The sequence below is a fragment of the Frieseomelitta varia genome, unplaced genomic scaffold, assembly GCF_011392965.1.
Source record: "Frieseomelitta varia isolate USP_RPSP 00005682 unplaced genomic scaffold, Fvar_1.2 scaffold_239, whole genome shotgun sequence".
NCBI classification, from domain to species: Eukaryota; Metazoa; Arthropoda; class Insecta; order Hymenoptera; family Apidae; genus Frieseomelitta; species Frieseomelitta varia.
Window position 1 is genome coordinate 964,579 of NW_025109967.1, and position 20,693 is coordinate 985,271.

General features: G+C 37.9%; 1 protein-coding gene across 3 annotated transcripts in view; it reads right to left on the reverse strand.

Moving 5' to 3' along the window:
- Positions 1–20,398, reverse strand: part of LOC122527920 — a 309,050-nt gene extending 288,652 nt beyond the window's left edge. Inside the window, exons 1-2 of one of the 3 annotated variants that reach the window (XM_043652506.1) lie at positions 20,117–20,398; positions 19,319–20,002 (exon numbers count right to left, since the gene is read on the reverse strand). The gene's annotated coding sequence lies outside the window, so the exon portion shown is untranslated. Of the gene's footprint in view, positions 1–2,977; positions 3,147–19,318 lie in introns of those variants that run through there. The other 2 variants (XM_043652505.1, XM_043652508.1) reach the window with 2 other exon arrangements.
- Positions 20,399–20,693: the final 295 nt, after the last annotated feature.

Sequence of the window (20,693 nt, forward strand, 5' to 3'; positions counted from 1 at the left end):
GGTTTAAATCGATCGTAGCATCGATTAAAATTGATCCGACCAATGAACCATCAATGAAATCGCTTGGCTTAAACAATTTGTTCTTTGAATACATCCAATAACTCAATTTATGCACGACTTTAACCTACTAACACTGGAGGGTGTGAAGCGTAATTTACGAGCAAGAATGCGATCTCCCCAGGCAATACTGACGAAATTCACCCTCCTCTTTTTTTTTTATTCTAGTTTTCTCCGGCAAGAATCCTTCTCCGGAAAGATCCTACTGATCTAAGATGCGTCTAGACGACCAACGTCAATATCGGTGGCCAAAAAATTTCGGCAACTTCTCGAAACAATAATTTCTCGATGAAAGAAGAGACGACAGAGAAGCGGCGCGGAGCCAAGATGCATCTACCCATCGTTCGAATTGTTTCGCGAAAAAAACCGAGAGGAACGTTCCGTTGGAAAAAGAACTACCCTTTCTTTGGTGCTTGTTCCCTTCTCACAGGAATCGGTGAACCGTCTTCTCATTATCAACGAAAAAGACTCGTTATATCTGTGGCTCCCCTAGACGCTGGAAAGCGGTCGCCGCATTTGAAGCAGCACGGCGGCACGCAAATCATTTCACGAACCACGATTCCAACTCGCGCAAAGATCGGATTTCAGCCGCAAAAATCTTTCTATCAGCCGTCGTTATAATGCAGAACAGGAGCGTTGCGCAAACGGTAGGGAGCTTTGCAAGTATTATTCAACGAGCAAAGCTTCTACTGGTGGTAGGGTGTTCCTACTCTATCCGCAAAATCTTCGTTAATATCGCTTTATAGCAGCTCTCAGTTCCACTTAAAGACTGCCGCTTTTTAAGATCTCAATCGCGTTTCTCTTCTCCGATCTCTCTAATAATTTCCAATAATAATCTTTTTTTTCGAAAGAGCGAGCCTCCTACCGAGCAAAAAGATTCGAGTCCAACGCGTTTACATTATCTTGAGACAAACACCGCGTAGTGCGCATCTTCTGCAGAACTTTAAGCTGATCCTTCGCGATGAATCCATTTAATCCATTTTCTGACTTGGCAAAAACCACTCCACCTTTTCAAAATCGTGACTTTCTACAACCGGAAATTCTATCTGACGCGACGGTGTTATTTTCTAGAACAAATATCGGACAGAAAATGCTTGGAAGGAGATTTTCTTCTTTTTTCTCTTGATGTAGACAAATGTACATGCATACGTTGTACAAATGTACAACACCAATACGTTGTTACCATGGACCCTTTCGTTCCCTTTACATTTTAACAATCGAGCCAGTCGGAACAACGGATGCTCTTCTCGGCACAAAGGGTCGAATTTATCTAGCGTCACAACCAAATCGGATTTCCCAAGGTGGAAAGCGCAGAATATTAAATTAGAAGGTATATGCATCGCCTGTATCACCATCGAAAAGAGGTAGGAAAGAAAAAGAGGGAAAGAAACACTAGTAAGACAAGAGGTTCGGAGATTTGATTTATTCTATACACATATGTATACCACGTAATAGCAAGACACGACATGGTAAACGTTTCACTCTCGCGTGCTCGAATCATCCTACCAGTGCCAAACTCACTCTGTGAACTTTAGTTCGTTCGATTAGAAAATTTTCCAATATTGATTATGCATAGTTGCCAGAACTGCGAAAAAAAAACGATGCCGCTAGTCTGCCCCAGAATTTCTACGATTGGACAAATATTTGAAAATACACCATCTTCGCAATGAAATAAGCGGATAATTAACGTTAATTAATATTAATTAGCGAGATAAAAGCATACATCGATCAAACAAACAAAAATGATTATTGTAATTCAGAAGGATTGTCAGTAAGATTGATTAATCAGTAAGATTAATGCAAACTTTCAAAGAAGACGTGGAAAAAGATTCCGGAAGTAAAACTTACTTCAACGACGAGAGAGAGAGAGAGAGAGAGAGAGAGCCGCTAACTGCTTTATCTGTGCTGCGTAATGTTGTTTAATAGAAAAGCGTATCCGATGGCAAACGGTTACCGACATCGTGAAGTCCGTTGTTTACGCTACGACGCGACGTTATACACATGAACGTGAATAAGAGAAATGCGCAATCTTATCCAGTGCTCGCCAAGTAACCACTACCACCTCGGAAAGCGCCGGAAAAACTTTAATGGATCTGTTTTTAAGGACTTGCCCCATACTACGGTGCACGAGTTGCCGACCTCTTCACCGTACAAAAACCCTCTCGAGTCAATGCTCCAGTCGAGGCAAGAGTATAACAGAAAAAAAGAAAAAGGACGGAGAGACGGAGAGCGAAGTAGAACGCGAGCAAGGAGCAGCAAATAAAGCACGAGACAGATAATCGTGCCATTTAACAGCGACGCTCATCCAACCTCGTCGCATCACCTAGCACGCCTGAATGGCGAGCGTAATTAAAAATACGTTATGCCCACTTCTCTATCTCTTGATGGAGAAACGTGGTGCAACCTACCGCACCAGCTTAACCGGCGCCATCAACGATGAAAATTTCGATCGTGCGGTAGATAGCGACAACATCGAGAAGACGAGAGAGCAATACACAAGATTGACAATAAGCCACGATAACGTGAAAATATCAACTGATATTTTGATTGAAACGAAATATGAGTAGCAAAAGGAGTTTTTAACGATAAGAGATTGGACGAGTACTTTTTCGAGTTGGAAAGTTGTCGATGGAGAAGTTTGGCCGATAGTCGAACGGAAAAGTCTTGTCTCCCGAAAGTTCCGAGGAGAATTATATGCATATTACATATGTAGATACGTATATAATATACATATAATATGTAGGCACTCGATGCATATATAGGTGGAACGTCTAGCGTGCATTAATCATTCTGTCCCTAAGGCGGCTGCTTGCAATTTCCCAATGAACGTCAGTTCAACAGATTTTTCATCTTCTCCGATGGTAACAGGAGGAGAGGTGAAGCGAGGCGCCTCAGCGGTACGTAGGCATGCCTCGCATACTTTTTGTTCAGCGAGCGCGTACTCGTGCTCGTTCTCGCGTATTTTCTCTCGTCTTCGGCTCTTTGTTTTCTTCCTGTGCCTCGTCCTTCTGAAACCGGTGCACGTTTATCCCAAGTGTTGCTTGTTTCTGCTGGCTCGTCATCGTCATCGTCTTCTTCTTTCCTTTCATGTTTTTCCTCCTCCTCCTCCTCTTTTTTTGCTTCTAGTCTTTCCCTTCTTTTTTCTCCTCTATCTTTCGCTTTTACGTTTTCTACTTTGCACCTTTGTTTTAGTCGATCACGAAATGATTAACTCGTAAAAAGGACCTCGTCTACGGGCCACGATAGCATCGCTTGCACTTCCAGATTAGGAATAATATCATGTAGTACAATACACGAAATACAAACACAAAGCATCGATCAAGATCCGGCTCCTTTCGAAAAATAATATCCGGTTTTGTTTTATGGTCGTAATATTAATGATCGATTAATAGCAGACGTATCGATTACCGTAAATTTTCAACGACGTGTAACCTCAACGACGCGACGTGATGTTCCTCTTTCTTTTCTCCAGCGTGCGCGATACCGTCACCACGTAGACATAGGTAGAAACCTATACGAACCATTTGAGAGATACGTACGTATATAAAGCATCATCACAATGTGAGTTATTTATTGTTCGTATCTTACCGAAAGCAGCAGTTTCCTCTTCTTCCATTCGCACCATGCTGATTTTATTATTATTATTTTTTTATTATACTAATGGCACATAATAAACATAGGTCTAATGTATCAATCTTTTGAATCACGGTGCCGTGCTCTAATAGATATTCCATTACCACCTAGGCGTGCAAAATTTATGATTTATGAAACAGACAAGAGTGAAGCAGATTCGGTTAGTAAAAGAAAGGAATCAAAAGATCAATAAAGAAATCAAAGACTAGCAAAAAGAAAACAAAGTTGGATAATTTATAGTGAAATTTATCAAATATCCATGTCGTCAATTTACGTGATTTGCCAAATAGGAAATTCAAGCATCGAAGGATTATCAATTTAGGATTTATCGCATTTCAAAAATCTTCGCGTCACAAATAATCTGGAATTTTTGCTTACAGCTTGTTTGATATTTAAATTTGCAGAGTATTATAGTTAATAGCTACTCGAAGGTCAAAAAACGCTGGAGAAGGCTCAGCTTGTTGGAAAAAAAAGTTTCACGCAGCACCGAGAGATTTTTAAATTTCCGACCAGATATAACAGAGAGATTTACCACGATTACTTTAACCAAACTCCGTGGTACTTTTCGGGCCCGCGATATTTCCGACCGGAAAAGTTCCGATGTGCCTCGTTAATTTAAAAGCATTTCCGGATTTCAAGAAAAACTTCGCAGACAAGGTAAATATTTGATCGGCACAACCACACGCGCTAATGAAAGCCAATAATACGGTATTGAAACGTTTTCATTGCCGTCCTTGCAATTAGGATGAAACGTTACCGTGTACACGTATGCACAACCAAGCTGGTGGCTGTAATTAACGTAAAGGTTCGTCTTATGCCGGGTCCACACTACTCTTCACGAACAGTTAGCAAACAGCTCACGAACAGTTCGCAAGCTGCTGCAAGCTGTTCGTGAGCTGCTTGCGAGTTCTTCGCAAACTGAGGTATCGTATCCACACTGAAGCTCGTGAACAGTCTGTCAACAATGGAACACTAATCGTAGATCGAATACAGGCAGAAGTTAGATGAAAGCGAGAGGTTAGATGTTACAAGCGCGTCCAGATATGTTTGGTGCTCACGAGCAGATCCTTTGATGTACTGCTTCTCGAACAAACACTGCTATTCGTTCCGAATAGCAACGTGGACTCGGCACCACACGAGCTTGCGTTTTTTCGTCGATTAAAAGAAAGAGTGTATACACGAAAGTATTTAAAAGAAGATAATTTTCTTGACATTTATCTTCCGTTCATAGAAAGATGATCGTTCTTTGTCACAGCCGCATCGATTTTCATTTTTAAATCAAAACATTAAAAGATATACTAGAACTGAAGTGATAATTTATTGCACGCTTTTTCGCTTGTCTTCAGCTATCGAGATGAACTCGTAGTGAGATGTAGTACTTCATTCCAGCTGCAAGTTAAATGATAATGAACATACGCGGCGTTATTCGTATAAAATAAAATAGAAAAACATCTACGAATGTAATGAATATGCAACTATTGTATCGCGTGATGAAAATGAGAACCTAAATGAGGCTCGGTGCATGCGCCATCGTTAATCATGCGTTGGCTTTCATCGAATAAATCAATTGAATTGTACAATTTAATCAACTAAAAGTAATCGAATACAGAACGTAGCTGCCCAATGATCAACGTGTTATATCATGTTGAGAGCAATTAAGAGTAATTTAATTATCGTTGGTATGATGTAGTAATTAATGTAAGATGCATATTCCTCTCGACACGAGTAACAGTAATATCCTTGTTGATGGAATGTGTAACTATAACCCGTATAGTATGTATTCCGCGTAAAACGATACAATGTATCACCGATACGATCGAGATTAACAAGATTTTGGAAATTTAATAGAAATGAAAGGTGCGTTTCGCTATAAAGATTGCCAATAATGTATGTATATCTATTACCTGACAGCGACGTTGCGTTATATGGAAATACGATGAAACGAAGGCAGGATGTTTAGATTGAGAGACTGGTCTTTATTGCCCGACATCACAGCGCACGATTTGAGTACGATTAGAATGAGATCGAAAGAAAATTTGAAACTTACTATTTAATAATGTCTCCACCCCTTTCATCCTACCTTATCTCTCAAAAATAATATCTCGCCAAAAAATTAATAGCTTTCATTTACTTTTTTTGTGAAACAAGATGAAATATCAATTAGCAGCATGAAATATTGTTAGTATAGTGAAATATGTAATAACGAAGACCATTTTTTCTCGAAACAATTCAAGCAGTGATGCGAATATCCAAGCTCTCTTTGTTGTCGCTCCCACCCCCGTGACAGTGCTTCCTTTCCGTGTGCATGCTTACTATCCTACGAGTCTCGCGGCGCGGCGATGCATCTCATATGAATGCCAGCGTCGCGCTATTTATTAAATAAATCTACACTATGTATACCTATAGATGTATGCGCTTGGCTATCGAGGAACGATACTCGAATCATAAATACGGTAGTGTACGTGGCTTCAATAAACCCTCTCTTAGTGAGTTTCAGCCCCCAGCTACGACCTTCTCCGCTTTCAATAAGGCAAGTCCTTTCCGACTAGGTTGGTTTTCCCAGGGAAAACGGATATGTAGCGCTGTATATTGGCTGCCGGAGTATCCAGAGTGGCTTTCGACGTCGTGTCGAGAGGACCTCCATAGATTCCCTCAATGAATATTCCTTCGATCCGCAACGATATCGGGTGCACGAACGCAACGTACAAATCTACATCATTACAGTATTGCTGGTAACTGGTAACAATGCGTTTCTGATACACTTTTATTCAGATATCACATGCCATCGAATCGCTTAGATCGAAGATCTAAGAACGGAAATACCGAGCAATCGACTTACATGGAAAAGCAGTTTAACGTCGCGAGAGAAAAACTAATATCGAGCAAACGTTCTGTATTGCATCGATTTTACTAAAAGCGGTACAGAATAAAATATAAAACGGTGGATAAGATACAATCAAAAGTGTTCTGATTTTTCACTCCTTCAATAACTCCCTTCTAATTGACTACTGATTCTTAGTAAGTACAATTTGATCGAGAACAACGGGAGAATCGGAAAAGACTCTCATTGTCAGTTTAATTACTATTTCTTCGATGGAACAGAGATAAATCAAACTATAGATATCATCCTATTTGTATTCGACATTTGAGTGTCTAGACGTATCATTATAGATACATAACGTTTCCATCGGATTGCGATCAATATTTACGAGCTTCAGGATCAGAATGGAGATGAGATTACATAATAAAAGCTGAGATGCAGGGCTACGTAAACAGTTAGTGTACACGCTCAGACAGCCGCATCGTATCGTCCTCGTGTTCCATACATATGCACGCTATTTTTCCTTCGCGTTTGGAAGAAACGCCCGAGAGAAAATGGAAAGAAGCACGATGAAAAAGAGAACAGCCACGGAAGAGGAAAGAAAAATATCTGCTGCTCTATGTATTATGGCAGTACCGCCGCCAAATGATAAAAACGAGATTTCCCGAATCAGAATTCGAATCTGATTCGAATCTTGTGAGTGTATCATTATTTCTGAGCGCGAAATAAATTACAAATGAAAAATTACAAAAATCCGAGGGAAGGATTACAATCCACCGAATAAGTTGCCATATTAATCCGAGCAAAGCATCTCACTCAGGACAAGCCAGCGGTGAAACTGATGGTTAATAATGTATAAATAGTTTGACAATAATAATAATAATTGTGACGGAAGGTGAAAAAAAACGCGCGCAACTCTTTACTCGATGATTCAATAGGAATTCAGGAGAATGAAATAATTATTCATCTTACTTATTCGTCGCGCGATATATACATGTACATATACGTAGAAAAGTCTCAAGTGAATTCCTAAATCTCATCTTCTTTTCCTTTTCGTCTTGTTCTCTATTCTTTTTACCTCAACTTCACGATCTTGGATTTGCCAATCATTCTCTCTACAGACGAATTTATTCCAAGATTATAAATCGTGAAAGTTTATAAGTCTCTTGCATTACGAATTCGTATAATATTACTCACATAGACAACTGGTAAACTGAATAGAACAAGTTATAGCTCAATATAGCTGCAAATAGACGTAGTCATAAAAGATACGTTCTGCGATTATTAACTATTATTCGAAACTACAGTTATTTCTGTTCTGGAAATTTTTTAAATTTAATTTTTTAAATCATGGAATTTTAAAGTTTAATCGTTTGACTAATTTTAAGACAACAATCAGTTAAATGTTCTATTTGTAAACGCTTTCTATGTTTCGTAATACATTGTACCTCCTATTTACTAAAGAAAATTTCGGAAGACATTCAATATTGACGTAAGCAATAGTTTACCCTACGTGGAATGATTGTTAATTGTACGTAAATGAAAAGCGCTTTGCCTGCATTGATGCATTAGGGTAGAATTTAAATTGACTTCGTTTTTTATTATATTATTAACGGAAATATCGAACGACAAGGTGCAAATGTGCGATTCAGTTTCCGGTAGAAGAGAAAGTGAGTATAAAAGCATTATTACTGCAACAGGCATTCATCGGTTTAGCACATAATTACTCTTCCTCCCTTCCTCTCATTCTCTCTCACTCTCTCACTCTCTCACTCACTCACACATGCTCTTTCTCTCTCTCTCCCTCTCCCTCTCCCTCTCTCATTTTCGCATCTAAATCATCAATTCAGTACGATATTCATCTGTATATGTATCTGATACGATATGTATCTCGTCGAGAAATATTGTAACCTTTCATAAACGAACATTACACTTCGTCGTTCACATAACTAATCAATTTCATCTTTTCCAAGTAATTTCACGAGAGAAATTAAATTCATCGTTTTCGGTTCACTAAAAATATAAGATATAATTTCAAAAATCACATCGCAAATAATTATGCAAATAATTAAATATTAAATTACGCGAATACTTCTTACATCAAGAAAAGATATCTTCCTTTTGACAATCCAACTATCATTCTTGTCTTGCAAACAATTTCCAAACCGAAATCGGGACAGATTAATCGTATTTAATGAGAGAATGAATCATCGATCGTCCTCCTAATCCAAAGTCACATAGAATTCGAACGAGCAAGGAGTCAAAGCACATGTATCAGCATCAATCTCTCAGTTTCGCAAAATGATCCTCAACACGAGACGTTAACTGGTAAGCCAATGAAACACGGGAAACCAGTCTTCTCCCAGGAATTGAAGCCATGTGGCCGCATAATGTGTGCAAGTGAAATTCAAACAAGAAATACTGGCCCCGAGATATTTCAGAATTTTATGACTTCTGGGGAGCAACCAATAGTTGATAGTTCTCTTGACCTTTACATCCGTTTCATCCAATAAATTCGTGAAAATATTCGCAAAATCAAATGTTATAAGTTTACGCGCTGATAACAATTGGATATTTTCAGTTTCTTTTTTTTTTTTCTCCCTTTTCTCCCGTTTTTGGAAAGAGGAGGGAACGAGATCAGTCTCGTCGACAGAATGGGAATCGAAAATTCGTCCAAAACAGCAGATAGAATATTTGGTTGGCGGAAAGTATTGATTTTTCGTCGATGTCACGGTTGTAACAGTGAAATTCGTGTAAAGTCGCGTCTCGCATCGGTATCGACGATATTTACGTGCCGTGGCTACATTGATTTTAGATTGCGCAGGTGAGCACGTAACTGCGTAAATAATGAGCCTCACCCACGCGGAACGATGTTTTATTCATCGTCGATCGGTTGAAGTTACAGACAGGATGCAAAACTTTTAATTCCCCATAAAATCCCGCGATCGTCCGGAAGCAATAGCACGTTTTGAGCTTAATGGATGCCCGATATTCATATCTGTTATCGAGACGCACATTCATTATTTCTCAAGGAAATTCAGCAAAGATACCTGCCATTGACAAATCAGAAACACAATGTTTGGTTATGATTCGTTGGATGAAAATATCCCGCCAACTAACAGCGGGTCAAACGTCAATCAATTGAAATGCAATTATGGTGATGGTAATATTTCTCCAACCGTTTGCAGTACACCTCCATAAAGCGAAACGATCAGGATGTTTTTCGTACTCCTTGTTTGTATTATCAATGTCGGGTAATATCGAAAGAAGCTCTTTTGTTTCTTCAAAAATAATTGATTTGCACAGGTTCAAATTGCACAAGAATTGACAATATTTTGCACAATTAATAATATTGATATTATACTATCAAAGATCTAGAGCTATATTCTCTTTTTTCCACAATTGTCCGTCGTACAGTGAAATATTGACATTGGTAAAAAATATTTAAATCGATTAAATAATATAGGTATTTTTGATACACTTCAACGTTTTATTACATTTTATCATAGTACAATACATCTTTTAATTATCTATCAACAAAAATATTCCTATTCTTTTATGAAAACGACACTGATTTCACAAACAACGTTCATTTGTTGTCAGAATCTTCAAAGTTATATCACGCGAAAGACAGAAAATAACATATCAAGAGGTCTACTTAAAAATTTACTTTACATAATTTTCTCATTGTTAATGTTTCCAAAAAAAAATAACTATAATATTGCTTATTCCTTGGAATGTGTAGAATTATGATGTGAAAATATTTCTTGATTCGAACGAATATCAAAATTCACCTGTTTTTGACGTCCTCTTTTTGTGATAAAATGCTAAACACATGTATACAGAATGAATCTAGTAACTGACAATGAGTCGGACTTCAACTCTATTTCAATTCTCTATTTCTAAGAATATATTTATATTCTATAAATAGAAAAAAATTATAAAGGAAAATTTTGCATTGTTTATCAAGCTTTATCATTTTGCAGTAATTTTTTATAGAAGTGCATCAATGCAAATGCAAAATACAACTGTATTTTTCAAATGGAACTGTACGATTTTCTTTGCATAAATTGATTCCTCGGAACATTCTGAGTAAAAAACTATACTACGGTACATTGTTGCAAAAATCAATATTTCGTGAGACATTCAAAATTTTATTCACGATGACACTGAAACGTTATTTACCGTCACTGTCGTGTTTACTGATATTGTCAACACAATAGAATTCTCGTGTTTTTACGTGCTGTTTATTTTGCTTAGTATTTAGATTTAAATATGTTTCATTCATTTCGAGAAAAAAGTACACTTCTCCACCCGCAATATGATGTGAAATTATCTTGGAAAAAAATCAACTCACGATTGTTAAACTAGAGATTTCACGCTTCAAAATGAGACCAACAGGTCGTTATATGATCTTTTTCTTTTTTTACTAACAATAAATTATATCAGTTTAAATTATTGACAATTTTTCACTGTACGTATTCAGGAACATAGAGAAAAAAATATTATTAATTTGAATAGGAAAAAAATTTGATTTTTTAAAACGAAATTTTTGATACAAATAATTTACTCTCAACATACATGTAACGACACTATAAAACTTTAAATATTGCTTGTGCTCAACTATTGAATTTGTCTTGTCCATAAGAATAATAAATGAGACAAAACTCGTGAAATATCTGTCGATACTATATATGTATTATCCTTCGTTTATTGACAAATTGAGAACAAAAAATAAATAAAGAGAATATTCAAACTTTCGGACAAACCAAGCAATTGTGTAAAACGATAACAAACGACATAGTCGATGACCTTCTTCGAGTACCAGCCTTGTTTCTATCCAGGCTCTTTCTTCTCGCGCACGCATGTGACGAGGATTTCAGTAGTGTCTCATAAAACCAAATATACATAACAAATCGTTAGATCGATCGAAGTGACTCGCTTCTCGTTCAGAGAAGCAGAGTCTTCCTACACACGCTCAAAACATTTCTAGCCACGTGACCAACTTTACGGACGAATTGCAACTCGTGTGTGTTCCCTCTGTTCTTGGGAGATCTGACAAAGATAAAACGTGTTTTGTCAGTCGGTTTGGAATTTGATGCAACGAATCCGAAGGAACAACGCGTGGTTGATCACGCGCAATAAGAGGAACAATATACGGTGCACGACGCGTTTACGAATGAAATCTTATTTGAAAAAATCGTGTCTTTCTGGCACGCATGTCAAACCACAGAAAGTGGTAGTGATAGTGTTGTCCAAACGGACATATCCTTATAGAGAAAAATCTAAATTATGTAATTTCTTGAGTAAATCAAATGGGATCAAAGAGATGGAAACGACGCGGTAATTTAGTAGCAATTTAAATTTTTAAATTTAAATTTGGAGAGCTGACCCTTGATCGTGTACTCTAGCAAGATCTATGTTATTTTTTCTTGTTCTGTGTTAATTTTTCTCTTCTTTCTTTTCGTTTCATGAGCATCCTTTCGGGATAGAATTGTGGGGCATTTGATTAGAATGCAAGTAAGTAGACGAGAGACGTTTGGAACAGGATATAGAGGGTGAAAGTCGAGCACATCCTTAGGGGGCGTAAAGGCATACGACTCTCGATGTACGAAACAGTAAAGTGATAATGATTCCCTCACGGCTCGTAACGGTTTGCTCGACCTGGACTGCATTTCCTGCTTGTTCCACGAAACGATTCAGACGCATAACTTCCGTTCACTCGCCCAACCGCAAGGTCAGAGGTGAACGCCGTGCATAACGTCGACGTCGGTCGGCCCAGACTAACTTTCGACATTATTCGCGTTACTAACCCCGACTCTGTACGCCCGACCATTATTATTCCTCTATGCCTTTCCTTTTGCTTTCCGACCAGTTCGCCATTCCTCGTTTTTGCGCAATTTCGTAACAAATTGCCTCGCTATGACAAGTGATTCGATGTCATGAAAAAAAAAAAAAAAGAAAAAGTGTTCGGACGATTTCTCATAATTCTAATCAACTTAGAATTATGTGTACAGAAACGTTAGACTTTTTTTGTCGACATAAAATAATTTCCATTATTTAATAGAACCTAATTATTCTATTTTTAAGGACAACGGCTCACCCGTTTTTTATGCTGCGAGAAGTAGTCCTAACGTTTATCACGCTCTATCCCAGTTATTATGACGCGATAGTTTATTGTTGTCTTTCCCGATCGCTGATCCGCGTGCCTGTCACGTTTGCTGTCCTTTAAAAACAATTGGCATCGATCATTGTTTCGATGCTCAATAATTTCACCGTTTTTAGAGGAATTACGTCAAACGGCTTACCGTTCACAGTGCTTGGTCCACACTCGCCATTACTTTTTTATAAAACAGGTCCGTCGTCAGCGGGGTAGTGCAACATTAAATTCAACAGTGCGTTAAATTCATTACAGTACAATACAGTGCGTATCGGTACGTATCACTGCGTACGAAAATATCTTCTATCCTCACTGAGGGTGCATCATATCAGTGCGTTGTCACTCAATTCGAGCTAGTTATTATCACCGCTGTGGGTTGGTAATCGCCACCTCACTGTGAGTTATAGCCAATAATACGTCATACTCATCAACTAATACAGTCCACTTCTCGCAGTCTCCGATCATCTATCGGAATCGTATCATCATTCTTCACTCTTACCATACTTCACACACGGTCACTATCCGTCTCAAAATACAAGCGCGCTCATACTGCTTGAAGCATCGCACCACACAAAAAGAAAAGAACGTAACCGATGACAGCTGGAGTGAGAGACATCGACCACCGTTGCGCTGCAAGAAGTTACAAAGATTCAAACCACTTTTTTCCTCAACCATTGAATTAGAGCCCAGACAAATATAACAAATTAAATTTTACACTATGGTGAAACGAGATAAATTGTTCGAATCTATTTTCATATAGTGTTTTTCGTGAATTGCGAGATTCTTAAATGGAATTTTTCGTCAATTCCTAGATAATAGAAAAGCGATACACAAAATCTCTCAAAAGAAAAAGGAATCGCCATGACTCAATCGTAAATGGTAAATGAAAAGTAAGGCACCTACAGAACAAAGAAGTTGTACTACGTTTTTATTTATCTTCGTGAAAATTCGAACAAAAGAATGTCGCCATTGATTTTCCTACGAATAGTCTAGTTTAATACGAGCTTAATAAATTCTTGTTGGATGGTTTCAGTACATACACCAAACGTGCACGACTGTCAAGCCACGACGTATACTACTGAATTGAAGAGACATAAAGGCCTACCACGATGAAGACGAACGATACGGATTTAGGTTTCCGCGCATACACCGAGAGAAAGAGAGAGAGAGAGAGAGAGAGAGAGAGAGAGAGAGAGAGAGAGAGAGAGAGGAGAGAGACTTAGCTGATCGTCAAAGAGAGGCTAAGATGCGTTGCACCTTGAACGAGCGATGAACGGCTCGTTGACCAACACCCGGTCCATCGTCGAGAGGTCCATAATGCTCGTAACACCCTCTTCAGAAACGCCAAGCGCCTTATTCACGTGGAGCCCCATGAAAGCTCATAATATCCAGGAGCAACAAGGGCGCTTGCGCACGCACGACCACGAGACGACCAGACTCTCTCTCTTCTGCGGCCATAATTACGAGACGTTAATTACGCGATGAATGCACCCGCGGCATAGCAGAGCCGCGTCACTCGAGAGCGGTGAGCTTTCAAGGGTAATGCAGCAGCCACTCAGGTACACCAGATGGTGTCGATTTGTTGGAGTTCGCTCTTTTATTCACGCGCACGAGTGTTATTCTGCCCCGTGTTGGAGTGCAACAATAAGAATTAGGCATCTGTCTAATCGTACCGATACCAATTGTGAGTTCTTTTCCAAAACTGTCTTCCTTTCTCCAATGTGAAACTCACCAGTTTCGCAAACTAAGTTGTTTGATTTTTATTTTAAGAGAAAATTGGAATAACATAAACGACGGTAATATCAATTTATTAAGTTAGGATATCTTAGCGCATTAGGATTACGAGACTATTCGATCCTTGAGATCGTGAGATCGAAGAGCGTTTTCGCCGCAACCATTTACGTACGCGGCTATTCGCCAAGCTAACTCGCGCTCTTAATTAGCAACGAACCTACTTTGAGCTATTTTCCAAACCGTAAATCAATGATTCGTAAAGTAGCTCGAGGTCGATAACCTAGCAGCTCGCGCAGGTTTGAACGAAGAAATTCCTCTCGAGGACGCTCGATCGAGCATCACCCAATATTCGAACCGGAGGTAGTCGAGCTAGTTCTAGAATTTATGGTATTCCTTTTCCTCTTATTTTCTCACCTCTTCATTCTATTTCCGTTCTACTTCGTTTTAGTTAACACTTTTCAATCTTATTTTGTGTAAATTTTTACTGTGAAATAAATTGGTAAAATATCAAATAAATATTTAACGATATAGCGGTTAAAATATAAAAAATAAATCAGCGAAACTGTTCTCGTGTAAAGCTATCTATGAATAATAATGAAGAAATTTACGTGGCGAAAATTGTACGTGACACGGTGATTACGGAGTAGATGGTAGCAGACGGTAGATGAAGTAAAATAATTGTGAGATTTAAGAATTTAAGTGGACCAACGATTTAAAAATGAGAAGATAGTTGTGTGACACAACATCATGATGATAAACTAAATTGCATGTTTTTTGCATTCCGTCTCGCATTTCGCTCCAGAATATTATTTGTTGATATTTTATCTGAATTTATACGATAATGAACAATAAAATTATTCTTGTCGCCGATAAAATTGTTAAAATTATTGCTATAATATTTTCGTCATGACGAGTGACATTGACAATACGTTGTGACCAAACGATGTTAAAATCTTCCATACTAATATTTATTGTAATTATAATAACTCAACAATTAAATCACAGTTAAATCAGTCTGTGGAATCTATAAAGAATTATTAATGTTAGAGAAACTATAAATCGTAGAAAATATATGAAACTGATCATCGAATGCAACGAAATTACGCACAGAAAAATAAATAATTATCTAGAAATATGAGACGCATCAAATCAACGCAACTGTCTATCTTATTCATCGTAACAGTATCACCTCAAGAATTTCAAGATTGTTCTTTTTTTCTTTTATCGTCAATCGCTATTTTTGAAAAATATGAAAATAATATTTTTCGAGGATTTATTGTATGATTGCACAAATCTTTCTAAATTTGATAATTATCATTACATCAAATGAAAGATTTGCTAGCTTTGAAAAGTTATATTTATATATGCTCGTTTTGTACATATGTTGAATAGGCCCTTATTAAGTAAAAAAATGTAAATTCCGATTTTTTATAAATATATAATAAATATACATATATATTTATTAGTTTCCGACGCAATCGATTTTATGCATGTCGAGTGACTAAATTTACATTCCAGAAGGAGCCAAGCACACGGCGAATACTAAATTCTAGAACTTCCATTTAAATGTCCATCTAAATGCCATTTGAAAAATACAAACTGTTAGAAGTAAGAACATGAAAACGCATACGCGACACCAAGTTTTATGAGCGTCCATGAACCCCAACGGAAAGCTTCGTGGGTAGGTCACGAACATCAGCGAGTACCATACAGATCGGGAACCCTAGACAAGTCGTCAGCCGTAGCGCTAAACTGAAATCGAAAAAGGGAAAGCTAAACAGACTAGCTTATCTTCTTCCTTTTGGAGACGACAAGTCGTATGTCGATATTTCTATTTATGGAAAAAATGAGCAAAAAATAATTATATAGATTAGATATTTCTCATCGATTTTGGTGACTAAAATATGTTGTCAAGGAGGTAATTTTAAGCAATTTTTCCTTATATACGTATACCACCACTCAATCTTAGTTTCGAAAAAATATTTTCATATCTTTAATGTTTGAGATTAGATTTATGTTACATTCTCGGCAAGAAAATTCCGAGGCTCTGCCCCCCTTCCACCTATAAATTTACTTCATAATAATACAATTATGAATAATAAGATTCCGCGAAACTATGATGAGATTATTTCACGAGTTTGTCCTGTATTTACCTACAGTTATATTCTGGTTTACATCGTGGTTACATTGTTTATTATGAAGCACTTTGTGTTATAATATAATTTTATATTATAAAATAAAATAAAGCTATATGAATTTTCGAATATTTGTAATAATTACAATAAATTGTGCAATTATATTTTTTTATACTGAACCTAACCCAAATTTGAAACTTAAAACTATAGTAAAAAATGTAAAAACTATTTTTGCGAATATCTTGGAAACTAAAATCGAGAGGTAGTAACATATATAGGGACAATATTGCTTAAAATGAAACATATTTATGGCAACATATTTCAAGGTCATCAAAATCGATGAAAGATCGGACGGAGAATCAGCGAGAAATCTATATATATAATTAACTAGCAGAATTTAGCCTGCTTGTAATGATAAATTGCGAGGACGAGATGGAATCAAAATATTCCCTGTAGCAAATGGTCCGAACCAACGTCATCGCTTAGCCGACCATCGACAAACCCCATGAGCCAAAGTCAATAGCTAATATTACCCGTTTAGATCGAGCTCGGACGAGCGTAGAGAATGCTTCGCGTTCAAAATGAAACTTCCCCTCGCCAACCCCTGGTCGTCTATTTCATCCTCCCTTCCTCTCTCTCTCTCTCTCTCTCTCTCTCCTTTCCTCCCATATCCCTCTCCTCTCTCTCCTTCATTTCGTCTCTCTACATCTAGTTTAGGCGAATGTTAATTTAAACGCTCGTTGCTGGTCTCCGTTTTACCTGTTCGGATTTCCCTGGTTCTCTCTTTCGTCGTCGGTAATTAGTTATAAACATTGGTGCCATTGATGCGATCAAGCCAACATTGTTTTATACATAATAGAGTTTGAACGCAAAGATGAAATGTCGATCCCATCGTTTGGTTAAACAATCATACATCGACTGTCTAAACTTATTTATTCATGCGACCGAACGTCAAATATATCGTAAATCCTTATCAATTTGCGATATTGACAAATTTCCGTTTATTATTCTAGATACTGCACGATACCCACATTCTTCGCAAGTCGTTCCAAAAAAAAACCCAAAGACACAATTTATGCGAAAAATATAACAATTCTTAATTCAACAATACGTTTCACGGTTCATATTCAGCGTTTCCTGCCTAAGTAAAAACATATAAGACAGAAATTTTGTTTTTCTAACTTTGTTTATCAGATTATTTCCTATCAGAGCGAGTATGTAATAAGTATTATAAGATGGCTCTCTCTGTTTATGAGAGCCACTTTTCTTTTGGTATGCCAAATCTCGAAAATAGGAGAAGAGGAATGATGAAGAAGACATCTCGCTGATATGAAACTACTTACAAAGGCAGTTTTAACCAATTGATGTTTCGAATCAAGTTGTCTCGTGTCTTGAACAATACATGAAGGAAGCAAGCAGGACATCTAATGCTACCGCTGTTGCAGCATCCACATGAAGCGAGTAACGCACCCCGAGGCACCTTTGATCTCGATAAAAAACCGATGAGCGATCGGTTCGTCGAGCGCCAGTATCGATGCAAAGTTGCCTCGCGAGGAAGCTTTGCACTGTCTGTACATAGCCTTAAAGTATTTCCCCCAAAGGATCGCGACAATTTATCGTATACTGTATCACGGTACTTTTTCCTTTGGTGGATTTCTTTTGGTGTTTTTGTTTCTTTGTCATTCCCATCGTGCGTACTTATTCATTTTATTATTAGTCTCTATCATCGAATAATTACATCCCTGGGTATTAATCACTGTCCCTACCGGTGTTATCGCGACAATTCATCGTATACCGTAACACGGTATTTCTTCCTTCGGCAGATTTCTTTTTGTTTCTTTGTCGTTCCCATCACGCGTACTTATTTACTCTATTAGTCTCTATCATCGAATAATTACATCCTTGGGTATTAATCACCGCCCCTACCGGTATTGTTTCTGATATAATCTCGCCGTTGAAAAATCGCATTTGAGACATGTATAACGGCATGGAGGAAACAGTGCGGCACGACATAGGAAGGTCGAAGCAGAAGCTGCTTGCACACATACACTCGCCAGTGTGATAATAGCGGAAATAGCTACTGATTCGAAATCCCTTGCACACTCGACATTAATTCTCGCTACTCGATGAGGCCCTTTTAAAAAGAAAAAACAACGACTGATCTGCGAACGGTAATGACAGAGAAGGGAATAAATAGAGAACAGCAAATGTGGTGAAAGAAAAAAGGAACAAGTATGAAAATAGCAAATACACGAAGCAACGAATGCCAATTCCTCTCGAGTGTTGAACTCTTTCTTGAGTGTTAAACATTACAACCATACCTTTCAATAATATACTTTAGTGTACAAAATGTTGAATTGTAAAATTTACAGCGATATTCTTTTGTAGAAATTATAGAAAATTGATGGATTATATAGTGAATCTCATGTAATACAATAGATTCATTTCTCGCTATATGTTTCTTAAATTATTAGTTTTCTTATTATATATGTCTATATATATATAAAGATAGATTGACAAAAAGTAAGTATAACAAAGTTCCAAAAAGAAAACAATCTCAACGAATAAATTTATGTGTAATGGAACACATTATATAAAGTTATGTAATAGTATAAAGTAATAATAACTGACAAATAATTTGCGACGACGCAACATTATTTGTTGAAAATATGGTAGCCTTAAAAAGTACCAGTTGCAACTTAACGGATTGAGAAAAATAACTTAACACATATAAATTATGAATACATCCTGATTAAATTATTGAAATTAAAATCTTACCAATTGCTAACGAATGAAGTAACTACTCGTTGAAATCTTGAATTAATATTCTCCGATGCTTCATCGTCGTCCATTGGATTAGTTTCGAAGCACCTGTTCGATCGCACTCTCTGCTGTCATATTTCATACGCAACCGTTAAATTCCTGTTGCGCCCCCTTCCGCATCATTGTCGCGCGAGAATGACTAACAATCGTAGACACAAGTGTTCAAAAAATATCTTCTGCCGATTTCTTTCTTGTATCGGAACTGGTCTTCGCCGCAGCGTCAGAGGTAATAACCGGTTCCACTGGTGTATACTCAAATTCGCGATCGTGAATTCCACGAAATTCTTCGCGTCCGAAGAAAAAAAAACGATCACAGTCTCCTCTACATGGAGGGCGGCAGTTTTAATTTATAAAAAACAACGACGCTTCGATGAAAATGTTTCGTGACACTCGCATATTATTCACTCACCATAATTACCTCTCCCTTTCTCTCAAACTTGATGCAACGCGTAACGAAAAGCACGTAGTAAAAGAACAATTTGTGATAAAATCACAACGAAATTACGGTTTGTTTACTTTCACAATGAAATACGTGCTATTCGTTCATATACGAATAAATTCGTCGTTATCAAATCGCACACTGAAAATGTCCTTCAAAAGAATGAGCAGCAGCAATCATGTTACTTCGCTTTTACTTATCTTTCACAACGAGTGAGAAGCAATCGCAACATGATTTTACGGTGTTGAGGACTACCTGGCACTATGTAGATTTTACGAATTCACGAGATTAGACAACCGCTATGGCCATCGTACCATTTTCCCTCAACTTTCAAGAAGCCAATCGAGTACCAGGCCGGTCTTCAACTCCGCTGTCAACTTCACGTCGCTGCGATCGTCACAAATCGTTTATCATGTCATCTCGTAGTGACGCGTTTTTACAAACAAGAAAACGATAGTCGATATCTGATACGTAAATTACAGTAGCGATGCGTCGTAGTGATCACTACGGTCGCGAGGCACGTTACACAGTGCCGCGTTAATCGAGATTTCGCGGGCTCCTGTTACGATGTTGGAAGAGCACGAATGCACACAAGATGCGCGCGTCCCGACGGCTGCGCGTGCACTGCCCGCGCTGTTCCCGTACCTATATTCCCTCCCCTAACCCCATCGCGCTCTCCTTGTCTTTCTCTTCGGCAGAAACGAACATATACGGGACCCCATGTTCCTTTCTCATTCTCTCTCATTGTTCTCCCCACTAACCTTCGTTGTCTCCCTTCCTCTCTATAACTCGTTCTTTTTTCTATCTCTCTTCAACTTAAACACCGCTGTACCACTATTGAGAGTCAATCCCTACTCTGGTCAGCGTAAATAACGCACGGAGAATCAGGCA